The 13,325-nt window shown below is 41.2% G+C and overlaps 1 protein-coding gene across 2 annotated transcripts in view; it reads right to left on the reverse strand.

Moving 5' to 3' along the window:
- RAB3IP (RAB3A interacting protein) overlaps positions 1-6,419 on the reverse strand; it is a 29,802-nt gene extending 23,383 nt beyond the window's left edge. The window contains exon 1 of one of the 2 annotated variants that reach the window (XM_054989348.1): positions 6,343-6,419. The gene's annotated coding sequence lies outside the window, so the exon portion shown is untranslated. The remainder of the gene's footprint in view (positions 1-6,342) is intronic. The other variant, XM_054989350.1, reaches the window with a different exon arrangement.
- Between the last annotated feature and the right edge of the window lie 6,906 nt (positions 6,420-13,325).

The following is a 13,325-nucleotide window of genomic DNA, read 5'->3' on the forward strand; positions in this document are numbered from 1 at the left end:
ATACAACAGCACAGTAACCAAGGTGCAAAGGATGCACCCATTTAATTTTCATTTTAAAAAGTCCTGTACCTATTGAGGGGGCCCAATATGTAGCTCTCCACTTATATTCAAAAGTCATACGCCACTTCCTTGAGAGAGCTTGTATGGTTGCTTTTAAAATATAAAACTCATATACCTCATAACAGAAACCAACTACAACCATTCTCCTATATTTCATAAGTCAATATATTGCTACAACCACGAGACATATATTAGTATGTTAATAGTGATTATTCCATAAATTTACAACTTTTCTCCATTTTCTATCAACATGAAGTTTTCCACACCTTCCTTAATGTACTGCATGTTAGTTCTTTTTTTTTTGTACTTAATATATACAAATAGACATTCTTTTCAATCCAGTGTTATTCTAATGCCTTACCCAAACTGCAACCCCAAAACTGCTTTTTCCTAGTATATGGTTAGGATAATCAATTTATCTTAAGGCTCCCAATCCACCTAAGCAAACGCATTCAATCTAGAGATAAGATATTGCATTTTTACATACAAGGGATTAATTGCCAGAAACATGGACTATGTATACATAGCATGGACTGCTCATGCCACAAGGGACACCCTAACAGTCTCCTTTTGTTATTCAGGGCTAGATTTTGTATTCCAAGTGACCCATATTCCATGCATTACTAATTCCCAGTACATAAATAGCCCATATATACTAACTAATATAAGAATCAGCTAAGCAAAACCTCACATTTAAATCAGCACTCAGTGTAGCCACCCTGAATAAATAGCCTCCAAAATTACCTTACTTTATAGCAAAGTAAAACAAGTTGTCAAATCAGTTCCAAGCAAAGGAATGGTTCAATCTTTTCTTAACATCTTCTAGGGAAATGTCCACAAAGCCTTCTTTTATTTTAATATACACAAAAAAACTTTCTGAAGACTTGCCCAGAATCCATTGGATTTTTTCATTACTAGCCTTTCTACCCAACCACCACACAAACATAAGTCTTCATTAACAGTAACAACTTGTCCAAAAAGCCAGCCTGGAAGGACTTACTGGGAAATAGTTTCTTAATATGATTATATGTTTTAATCACTATAGTATCTTTGAAAAAAGGGGAGAAATACAATTGCACATTTAAAAAATTAAAACAAGCCCAATTTGATTTGAAAATGTTTTGATTTATTTTTTGTCTCAAATAATAACCAGATTCTAGGTGACTTAAGCAGAGTTTATATACAATCCTTACACTTTTTTTTTTTGAAAAAAATTTATTGGGTTAGGATCAAATGTTTACACATTACAGTCAATATTCCCATTTCCCAATTTCTAACCCCCTCCCTTTCCCCCCCCCATTTTGTTGACTTCCAACAGTTTTCCAACCCTTTATCCCTTTTCCCTTACTCTTTATATATTCCTCTATCTAACAAATATATATTCTCCCTTTATTCTAAGCAATACTTCTTTAACTATTTTTAATACTCTGTACCCTGACTATGAGTCCCTTTTTCCATAATGGATAAACAATTTATCCCATTTTTCATTATTTCACTTTCAAATATTTCTATATATCATTAACTATGTAAACCATACATTCATATAAATGTATAAATCAGCCAGTTTAACTTATACTCTATATGTTATTCATTCTATCTTCTTCTTTCTATTTTAGTTATATTTGTTTACATTAGTATTTCTATTCCCCTTCAGTCATAAGTCTATATATGATATCAATCAATTTGACTCATATACAACTTCAAATAAACATATTCAGTTTGGTACACTGTACGGAATCAAAAAGAAAATATTATTAGTTAATCAATCCTTATCGTTAACCCTTATGATTAATTATTTTCTATCAATATTCTATTTATTATTCTATATATATCAATCTAATATCATAACTGCTTAGAAATTCTCTTTTACCTCTTCTCCTCCCCGGTAAAGTCACCCCCCTCTACATTTTATTGTACTTCAGTAGTTCTCAAACTGCCACAGTTCTCCTCCCACCTCCCATTTCTTCTCCAAATATTGTTTCAGTTTCTCCCAGTCTGTGTTAAACTGTCCTGAGTCCAGGTTTCTCAATTTTCTTGTCATTTTGTCCATTTCTGCCATATACAGCAATTTGTGGATCCAATCTTCAATGGTTGGCACTTCTTGTATTTTCCATTTTTGCGCATACAAAAGTCTAGCTGCTGCCGTCATGTAAAATATCAACGTCCTATGATGGGCTGGAATTCCCTCCATTCCCAAGTTTAGTAGCAGGAGTTCTGGGTTCTTATTAATTTGAAATTGTAAAATCTCACTCATTTCTCTTATTATTTCCCCCCAGTACTGCCTAGCTACCTCACACGTCCACCACATGTGGTAGAGGGAGCCCTCATGCTTCCTGCATTTCCAGCATTTATTAGAAGTGTTCAAATTCCCTAGCGCAATCTTCTTTGGTGTCATGTACCAACGGTAAATCATTTTGTAAATGTTCTCTTTAATACTGGTGCATGTCGTTGTCTTCATTGTAGTCTTCCACAAGTATTCCCATGCCTCCATTGTTATTTCTTTGTTGAAATTTATGGCCCATTTCACCATTTGTCCTTTAACTATTTCATCCTCAGTATACCATTTCAGCAGTGCTTGGTATACCTTAGATATTCATACAATCCTTACACTTGACAGCAATGCTTCAAAAATACAGCAATGTTAGTATAGACATAACTTTGCATTTTCCATCCTCCCAAAAGATGAGACTTTTTAAAATTCTGAACAATTCACTTTATCATATATGCCAACTTGCCAAGAAATGTCTAATGTTCTACTAAATCATATAGACCTTTCTCTCAGATGCCATTGTTTTAGATTTTAGGCCTCAAATCTTTCACCAAGGCCAAGCATTTCTTGCTTAGAAAAACGGGGGGAAGCCATCAATATGTATAACAACAAGAACCTTAAAACATTCAGGGCTGCACACCACATCAAGGGGCCATTTCAGCAGTAGAACACGTTTCCCATGCCAGAAGACATCAATAGAAATCCCTGGCATCTGAAGGGAAAAGGAACGCAGATAATAGTTGCCAGGCAAGACCTCTAGCTAAGATCCAGGAGATCTGCTAATCAGAGTAGACAACGCTGAGCTAGAGAAACAAACGGTCTGACTTGGTACAAGGCAACTTCCTAGCTTAAATAGCAGAAGTGCTTATATGCTTCTCCTTATTTGTTTTCTCCCTAGTTTCAGAGACATAAAACAGTAGCATGTCCCCAGACACACATGTTTTAGGTCAGATGGTACTAAAGTAAGCATGAACCACTTTGCTAGCCTGTTAAGTTAAATTATGATCAGCGTCCCATCCACTGAATTCAAATGCTCAATGTGGACAGATCGCTATCTAGGACTGACTTCTAATGTGGTACAAGATCTGAAGATCCATAAGCCAAAATAAGAGAGAGAAAAAGAGCCAGCAGAAACAGCAACTTCAGTTGCTCAGAACTGAAACACACAGCTTACCTGAGGCATTCTAAACAGCATAATGAGGGCAAACTGTTATCCATCAAAGTACTAAAACTAACATTTAAAGATTCCACTGAATCTGTCATTTAAGCATATACACTGCAAGGAACAAGATTTAATGCAATTTACATCAGTGCAAAATCATAACAAATGATCAAATCTAAAACAGCTTCATTCTTAATAGCCTAAAGTTTAAATAATAACTATGAAGACTGCCTCTTCCTCCCACATTACCATTGCTCCTACATCACTTTTAGCTTCTTCAGCAGTCACTAGTTTTTCAGTCCCGATACAGAATAACTAGTGAAAGTAAACGAAGAAGCCAGTGCTCTATGCATCAGGATAGCATGGAAGCCAAGACGGAGGAGACCATGAAAATCCAGAATTTCAGAGGGAATACCAATGGCGCAGAGAAAGTAAGCCAGGACCAGCATACGATAACTAAACCAGGACTAATACTGGGCAGTTCTTTCATCAGACAAAGTGAATTTGTCTGGGAAATAACTATGCAATCGGCTCACTACTTCTATTTCAGGACAGATTATTAGAATATACAAAAGCATTTTTCAATGGCATTTTAAAAATCATTAAAAGTCATCTATTTGAATGACGCCAAGGATCTCCTGGGTATTGAGTCAACACAATTTTGTCCTAGTGAAAACAGTAATGCTGAGATATGTTGGAATATTCTCCTGCAAATGTCGCTCCTTTAAGCAAGATTTCAAGCATTCAAAATTCAGTGAAAGTTAGACACAACATTAGTTATTTATTAAAAGTGTAATGACTGGAATTAAATTATTTATCTGTCTTTATTCTCAAGGTAATGTTAACCTAGCGTAAGAGAAGTCTGCCTCCCCTAAAAGGAAAATAAAGACAAAAGGATACATGTGGCCATGCACAGAATACATAAAACATACATGAACTAGCTGAACAACAACAAAAAAGAGCCAGCATAATTCTGTTTCTTTTTTCAGGCTAATACCCGCCCCACCTCCTTAGATATATCTTGGTAGTGGGTAATAATATTCAAATACAGTATCAACCTTCCATCTCTGTCAAAAGTATTTTTCAAACAAACAACCTAAGATCTTTCTCTCCAAATGTATTTTCTCTTGCGTTTATTCCAGAATTAAACAAATTCCACAAGGAAGAATTGATGCAAAGATTTTGGAATGGAAAGGCTATAAAGAAATAAAGCTCTAGGTTCAGTTTTGGGGAAACAACGTATTTCACATAGTTGTTCATTACATACCAGGAACCCATGCTCTTTTTCTTAGCCCAACTTAATCTGTTTCATAAAACTATTATCTTAAATCCATAGTAACAGAACAGTTTTAGTAATCTCTAGTTGCAAGGAATTAACCTCCTATCAAAAGGATTCTATTCTTTTAAAGGGAAACAAATCTAGACATTACAACGTATAATTAAAAAACAGAAGCACATTATGCCTTACAATCCTGAATGAGACAAATGTTCAGCACTGGACTTTAGGCAATGTCTTGACAGTCAAGGCTTAACTTCAGGAACAAACTCTGATCATCATTACAGTAATTCCATATTTAACTACAGCCAGATATTTAGCAACCACCACCATACATATAATCTCAACTGCTCCTTATGAAATGTAGAAAAGTATACTTTCTCCAGCTTTCAAACTCTTAAACTACTTGATATATTATTATGCACAGCTCTGTGTACTGTACATATAACATCCAGATCAAGTAATCAAATTCTGAGCTAAGAATAAATTATGCTAGTTACATTGCATTATTCAGATTGTATAATCTATTCTACTTTCAAAATTAAGATTTTCAGGGATCCAGAAAAGAGGGAGCAGGGAGCAGGAAGGGAGCAGGGCAAGGGCAAGAAATGGCATTAATAAAATAATAATAAATGGGTCAGAAAACAAGGAATGACAACCACAAACGTCATTTGTGAAACAGTTCTCAGAAACTACAAATCATTGTTACTGTAGGGTGTTAGCACTTATTCACAAGCTTCAGGGTGAACTCACTGTGATGGGTTTTGGGCCTTAGGCCAACAAAGTAAAATAGGAAGAGATGTGAATGCCTGTGTGATGGGGGGGGGGAGGACCAGATCTGAGAGGTAGCTATAGATTTCTAGATGGCTTGAGTAGGGATCCGAAATCAAAAAAGATCCAAAAGTGAAAAGCAGCAGATGCTGGTGGCCAGACTCCTTGCAGGAAATTCCAGGTAGTGATCTCCATACCAGTACTGGGGTGTCTAGAGAGCCCAAAATAACAGGATGCACTTGCGTTATACACCGTGTATTATCTACTCATTTATGCTGCTTAATTTATATCACATTAACCAATTTGTACCACCGTGTTTTTGAACTCATCCTCATCAGCACAAGCAACACACACCCACAAACACAACTGAAAGTGGGGGCGGGGGGGGATTCATCCTAACAGCAAGCCAGCCAGCAAGGTGACTCCAACGTACGAACTGCCCCACACTGAAAACTATTAAAGGTCAACAGACCTTTGCCGCTGCGCTCTCTCCAAATGAGTGTAACGATAATGAACCTGGACGAGAGGGAGGGGAGACAGAGGGAAAGAAGAGCCTTTTTTAAGCAGAGGAAGAAATGAGTCTCTGGCCGTGCCGGGCAGGGGAGAAGGCCCCAAGCCACACGCCTGGACGCCTTTGGAGCTGGAGGCTTGCAGGCGCGCGAGTGAACGGGGGGCGAAAAAGAGGCGCCGGGATGCCCCAGGTGGGCGCTGAGGGAGGGAAGGAAGGAAGGAGGAGTGCCCACAGGCAATGCCAGAGGCGGTGCCCACGGCGAGCGAGGGAGAGCGGCGGGAGCGGAGGCTTACCTGCCCAGCCTAACGAATCCGCTCCCTGCCGGAGGAGGCAACCGTGGCGACAACAACGTCTGCCGGCACCGCTCCGCCTTCAGCCGCTTGTTCCAGCCTGAGTAAACGGCGGGGGCGGGGCTGCGCATGCGCCCAGGCGCCGCCGCCGTGGCTGCCTCAACTCAGGCGGAACTAGGCGGAGCAGAAGTCAGGTAGAAGCCGGAGGAGAGCCGCAGCCCGCAGGTACGAGGCGCCTGCCTGGAGCTTCCACGTCTCCCCCTAGAGTCTGCATCCCGTAACTGCGCCGTTTCCCGGGGGAACAAGATGGTAATGGTCGGGAAGGAGAGGAAAGAATACAGGGGAGGACTGATGCCGAATAGCCCTTCGCGGGGCAGGAACTCTGGGGGGCCGCCAAGGAAGTGCTGCATTCATCCAGGCTGGAGAGCACCTGTGACTCCTGGATCAGAGGCAGCGGGGGCTGCAGCTCCTCAGATTGCAGGTGGTGGAGTCTAGCTTTGCATTTAAAAATAACGTGCACGTAGAAAACTAACGAGGAGGAAAATTCTGCCCCCTCTCTTTGCTTGCTGTGCTGGTTTCCATTTGCAGGAGAGCGTTCCAAACTGCGATCCTCCAGTACCCACCACCAGAAGTTATACTAACTATTGTACCAACTCTACTGACTCATTGCCATGTCTCCTGTAAATATGAACATTAATCGAGCAGAACTTTGCTTGAAGCGATTAAGTGGGTTACTGTATGTGATGCTTGTGTTAAATCTTTAGGGCCAGTAACTCTTTAACAGGGACCATGTGTGTGCCTCGCCCCCCCCCCCGGAGTAATTTACAAATCTGGGGGGGGGGGCATTTGGAACTTTAGGACTAAATGAGCTACATTCAGGATTTGAAGCGGCCCTTTCTCCCCACTTGCAGTGGCCTCTGACAGGCAGAGAAAAGTATACTGGGGCCTGAGATTAAAATCCCAGGATTGCTCCCAAAATGCTTGAAATGGCACATAGCAAGTAAGAATCAGCTCTAATATTAAGAGGTTGCAGATGGACATCAACAGCATGAGAGTTTCATTGGATATATGGCTGTGTATTGGGCCAGTCCAGTCACTCTCCCTGCCTAGCCTACTTTATAGGATTATTGTGAAGATAAAAAAGGTGAAGGGAGAACTATGTATGTGACCCCGATGTCTCACAGCATGGGTGGAATAAAAATGTACTAGATAGATGACATAAATCTCCTAGTATAAATAAAGGTAAATTCATCTGGAGTGCTGTTTTTGTGTCTTAATTTATACTTGTGATTGGGGAGGCATTCAATGATAATATTGCATACTTGGCAGGCAGTAAGTACCAGGTTAAAAATTAAGAACCATTTCTGTAGGCAAATCACTGCTACTTTCTGTCAGGCTTTGTTTGAACCATAGCCTGCCTGAAACCTGTTTTCAATACCAGTGCTGGGCCCTGAAATACATAGAACAGTAATAAGGAAGAAACACATGCAGAGTGCATTTCCTTTCATACTTTATTAGGAACCTGTGGGCCTAAAAATGATTCTGTGACATTCATAGGTTGACATAGGCCTACACAAACTAAATCTGTTCAATACAATGCTGAAGTGAACAAGTGTAACAAATATTCAGCACAACAAACCTGTAAGAATCTCTTGCAGTCAGAGAGATGGCACGCTTCACAGTTTATGTTTCTGCGAGGGCAACAATGCTTGGTAAACACAAATGGGTCCATATGCCTTTACCTGGTGTTAGAAAGGTATATGAGAAATGAACCCACTGAATCTTATGCTCCTCCAGATTTTCAATCAACAATGCATGCCTTCATGTGCTCCTTGCCTTTCCCAGGAAATACTATAGAGGAAGAGAAGCTATAGGTGGACTTTGAAAGACTGAAGGTCAAAATATACAATACAGAATCCATGGTTTGGGGGACAAGTTCCCAACCTGACTCACAATTGTACATTCTAGCAGGGACTCACCTTTTAAAAGCTCTCAATTTCTCCATTCAGCTGCAACTGGGGTGCAGAATATGGGGAGAGGTTCAAGCTTCCCTTCTGTGGCATTTTTGCCACCAGAAGCAGTTCCATAGAGGTCCTGTTTGCCCCTTCATCTGGCACATGTCCATCCAAGGCACATGAAGGCAGAGGAAGGAACAACAAGGGCCCCCAAGCTCTGTTTCTAGTGGTGAAAATGCCACAGTAGAGAAGCTTGAAGCTTCTCTCTTCCCTACACTCCTTTGCAGCCAAACAGAAAAACAGACTTTTTAAAGGTGAGTCCTTCTCACTAGAACATATAACTGTAAGAGGTTGGGAGCCTGTGTCCTGACATGGATTTTAGTCCTCGACCACATGCTTTTTAGAAATACCCATTGCAATAAACCCTGAGGGGGGTTGGTGGGGGATCTTCCTAGTTAGGAAATATGCCTCACATATATCCTCTTATTTTTATCCCCAGGTTTGATTGATCCTAGCGCATGGATTTTTTTAGTGTTACCTTAGGGTTGGTCTTGGTTAGTAATTGGATGGGAGACCTCCAAGGAAGGCCAGAGTCGCTATGCAGAAGCAGGCAATGGAAAGCCAACTCTGTTAGTCTCTTCTTGCCTTGAAAACCCTAGCTGGGGTTACCATAAGTCAAGTATCACTTGACAGCACTTTCCACCACCACCACATTATCTGGTATCCATTATTATAAATCACTGTTACTCAAGAAAACTCATTTAAGAGAGGAGGAAATTCACAAATATAAAATCTGCCTTCAGCCATAGAAATTATTAAATCCTTAAAGAATCCTCATTGTATAGATTTCCTCATGAAACAACTTTAGATTGGGAAGTGGATTTTGACCCTGCCGAGTCACATAGTATAAACGTGCATATATACCTTCTCGTTAATTGCTTTTGCAGTTGAGCTTCTAATATTCACTCCTGTTTTGGACATATTTGCACAGTAAACCAAACCTATCACCGTCCTTACTACAGCCAAACCCTATCAGTCTTAAGGTACAAACAGACACAATGACGGTCATGGCAGTCTGCAAAAGGTTAATTGCACATGTGCACAGCCACAGTTCAGACTGGAGTTGCATGAGAAAAGGAGAGGGAATATAACCCTTAAGCCTCTGCTTGATTGTGCTAATAGAAAACAAATTCCCCACAGTGTGATTAGCATTTTAAAGGTAGGAGGGATGTGTCTGTTTTGTGCTGTTCGTTGTTTTATCTTTCGTTGTAAGCCACTTTGAAAATGTTGTATTAATGGAGTGGGATATAAATATTTTAAGGATTGCATAAGAATATGGAAAATAATGTCTGGACTCTGGAATATTGATCCTAAAGTTTCCTTTGAGATCATTGGTCCCCCACAGGTAGCTCAAAGAAGAAATTCCCTTAGACTTAATTCAAATACTTTTTATGATCACTGGGGGTATGCTTGGGATAGCTTACCTGAGTGTGACTATCACCAGGAAGTTCAGAGTTAGGGTTTTTTTCCCATAGCACCGTTTTGAAGTAGTTCATAGTAATCTCCAACCTAAATATAGGGCTCATTTTGAGGGGGAATGCTCTGGAACCCAGTTCCAGCAGTTCCCCAAAGAGGTCATATGACAGGTGGCCCCGCCCACCTGACTCTCAGCCATTTGGGGCCTGTTTCGGCCTGAATTGGGGCTGAAACGGCCCGGATAGGACCTCTGATGAGTGGTGGATCACTCTCCCACTCAGCAGTGGCCCGATCCTGACCATTTTGGGTCCCTTTTCAGCCATTTTCAGCCCCTTTTGCCATTTTGGGCCCAATTTCAGCCCTGAATGGCCAGGATTGGGTCCAAAACAGCCAGGATAGGTGATGTCAGGGGGTGTGGCATATGTAAACCAGTTATGCTAATGACACACTTCCGGTGCTGTCAAGGGGTGTGGCATATGCTAATGAGTTATGCTAATGAGTTCCTTCAGCTTTTTTTCTACAAAATGACCTCTGCCTAAATAGGTACATTTCTTGCAGGATTCTGTGCTGTTTGAAAATTTCTGGGTCTTAAGAAGCTTGCGGCCATTGCTGAGTCAGCCAGTGTTTTTCTCAAAGCTGCCAAGATCCCACCAAGGAGCTCCCATGCCCAGAGCAAACAGCCCTCATGGCCTTAGTCCAAGAATGACTCCGCACCTGCTGCTTCACTGACAGAGGCCCCATCCTCATTTAAAATACAATCAGCACCAAATCACACGTGCCTTGGAAAGCACAAGACGGTTGAAAGAGGGATTGTTAAATCAGTCTTCCGATATGACTACCAATAAGTTCGAAAACATGTCACAAGGGCATTCAAAACTGCCTTTCTGATTTTCGCATGTGCACACAACAGTGTGTTACATGTAAATTTAGCCTAATCGTGCTGATCACCTGTTAGGCTGACAGGAAGGAGTGATATAACCAGCCACCTTGGCGGAATCCAGAGTCTGCTCCCCATTTCTCCTTACCGAACAGGTAATCAGCACTGATAATTTATTTTTACATTTTAAAAATTTTATTTATTTTTATTTATAGCTTGCCGTTCTCACTGAGAATGAAGGCAGATTACACAGGAATTTGAAAACAAGCATAGGTCTAGTACAGAAATGAAACATAACAGAAACAAAATATAATTACATTGACGTACCATATTGAATAACCAAACTTCCAGTATGAGCATATCAGCCCCAACAGTACACAGTAGTGTATCCTACAGTCCTCATCCCTCTACCCAAACATCTCTCTGAGCCATTTTTTGCAGTATAGTCCTATTATTTGAGTAAAAAAGACCTCTTGAATAATTCAGTCTGTAGCAGGGCTGTAGTATTCATAAGCCTGACTAGGCTGAAGCCTAGGGGCCCAGCAAGGACTAAGGGCCCGTCAATTTTTTTTGCTGAGGCACACCCCCACATAAATTACAATTAACTGAGTCTCTTCTAAAACCTCTATTCATAAGATAATTAACTGCTTCCTTACTGAAGTGAAACAAATTGTCTCTTATATTAAAACAATTATCCCTAAATTATATATTTTAAGAAATAATAAAAATTTTATTCTCTTCAAAATATGACAGTATTGAACAATTATACCCCCAAAATGTGCTTTCCTGAAGAGTTCTACTCGAACAATAAAAATATTTTTATTGTTCACCAGGCAGCTGGTGATTTTGCCCATTTGCAGGGTAGTATCTGCAGGAGCCCAGATGAGCAAAGCTGCCGCAGCGGAACATAGGGAGATAGGCAGTCCTGCAGATATGATGAGCCAAGGCCATGCAGGGCTTTGTATGTGATAGCCAAAACCTTGAATTGGACTTGGTAAATGATGGGCCGCCAATGAAGTGACTGCAGGATGGGAGTAATGTGAATTATTCAGATATTGCAGAGAGGGCCGTCACATATAATCTGAATCTGGGGGGAAGGGCCCCCATCTCCTTCCTACAGTGTCTTTTGCTCTAGCAGAACAGCAGGCTTGTGCTCACAACGCTCAAATTCAATTGAGGTGCCTATGAGCAAAGATTGTTACTGGCAGCAATTGACAGGCACACTTAGCCCATCCTTGATTGTACAAGTAGGCTCAACTTGCAGGGACTTTAGCCTATGTGTTTATTGAGTGGTAAAGGAACTACTGCTCTAAGTAGTAAAGACAGATTCCCTCCCATGGCTGAATGTCTTCCAGCCACTTACTCCTGCCATAAGCAAAGCCAATAAAATGAGGTCAAGCATGCTATGTCCATTATGTGTCCATCTAAACTCAAAATTAATTCAAGCCACACATCAGCCATACTGAATTGGCCACATTACTCAGTGCTATTCAACGTTCCAGGCCATTGTAGCTTTGGATCCAATGGGATTCTCACCCACCCCTACTTCAGTAGTTCCACCTCTTGCTAAGGACCAAGCCAGATCGCTGCCTCCTTCCAGTTGCCCCCTGTCAAGTCCCATCCTTTCTCATCCTCCATGCTGTGAAAAAATGCATAACAACACAATTTCTAATTCTTCAGACACATTCATTCAGTCATTCATTCTATTTATATGCCTGCCTCTCTCTGAACAACTCGACACAAGGCAGGTAACAACAAAAGCACAAAGTACAATGAAACTGTATAAAGACACACAATTAAAAACAAATTAAACATCACATCAAGAAATATAAAATACATGAAAACTGCATTAAAACCACCAGTCTGAAACTCCTTATGCATAGCTAGAATGAGCTTTTGTCTAAACTCGGACTTCCCCAAACACTCTGCAGCAGGGCTTTTTTTCAGCTAGAACGCGGTGGAACGGAGTTCTGGAACCTCTTAAAATGGTCACATGGCTGGTGGCCCCGCCCCCTGATCTCCAGACAGAGCGGAGGGCAATCTAAACTCCCCTCTGTCTGGAGATCAGGGGGCGGGGCCACCAGCCATGTGACCATTTTCTCCTAGGGCAACCCACTGAGTTCCACCACCTCTTTTCCCAGAAAAAAAGCCCTGCTCTGCAAAATAACTGCCTAGCCAGAAAGCCAGGAAGCCCAAAGCCCTCCTGAACAAGAGGATTGTTAGGTGGGAAGCTGTGCTGGTCTGCAGTAGAACAGTAGGGTTTCTGTGCAGTGGCACCTCAAAGACCAACAAGATTTTCAAGATTGTAAGCTTTTGAAAGTCAGAGCTCCCTTCAAAGCTAAACTCTGAAAATCTTGATCTCTAAGGTGCCCTGCCCTGACTAAGAGGGAGGCTGTTCCACAGGTACAGGGCAACCACTGCCAAAGCCCAAGCACAGACCATTCCAGATCAAGGGGGTACCGCTAATAAACTTTGCTGGGAGGAGCCAAACGAGAGGTGGTTCTTCAAGGGCGTGAAGAGCTTTCAAGGTAAGGACCCGCACCTTAAACTGGGACCAGAAATTAACAGGCAGCCAATGAAGAGACTTCAGCAGAGGTGAGACATGGTCCTCATAGCAAACATTTTGCTCCAGCTGAAGTTCCTAGATTCTGTATAAGTTATGTCACCCAAACAAAGCA

The sequence above is a fragment of the Eublepharis macularius genome, chromosome 9 (assembly GCF_028583425.1).
Source record: "Eublepharis macularius isolate TG4126 chromosome 9, MPM_Emac_v1.0, whole genome shotgun sequence".
Classification (NCBI taxonomy): domain Eukaryota; kingdom Metazoa; phylum Chordata; class Lepidosauria; order Squamata; family Eublepharidae; genus Eublepharis; species Eublepharis macularius.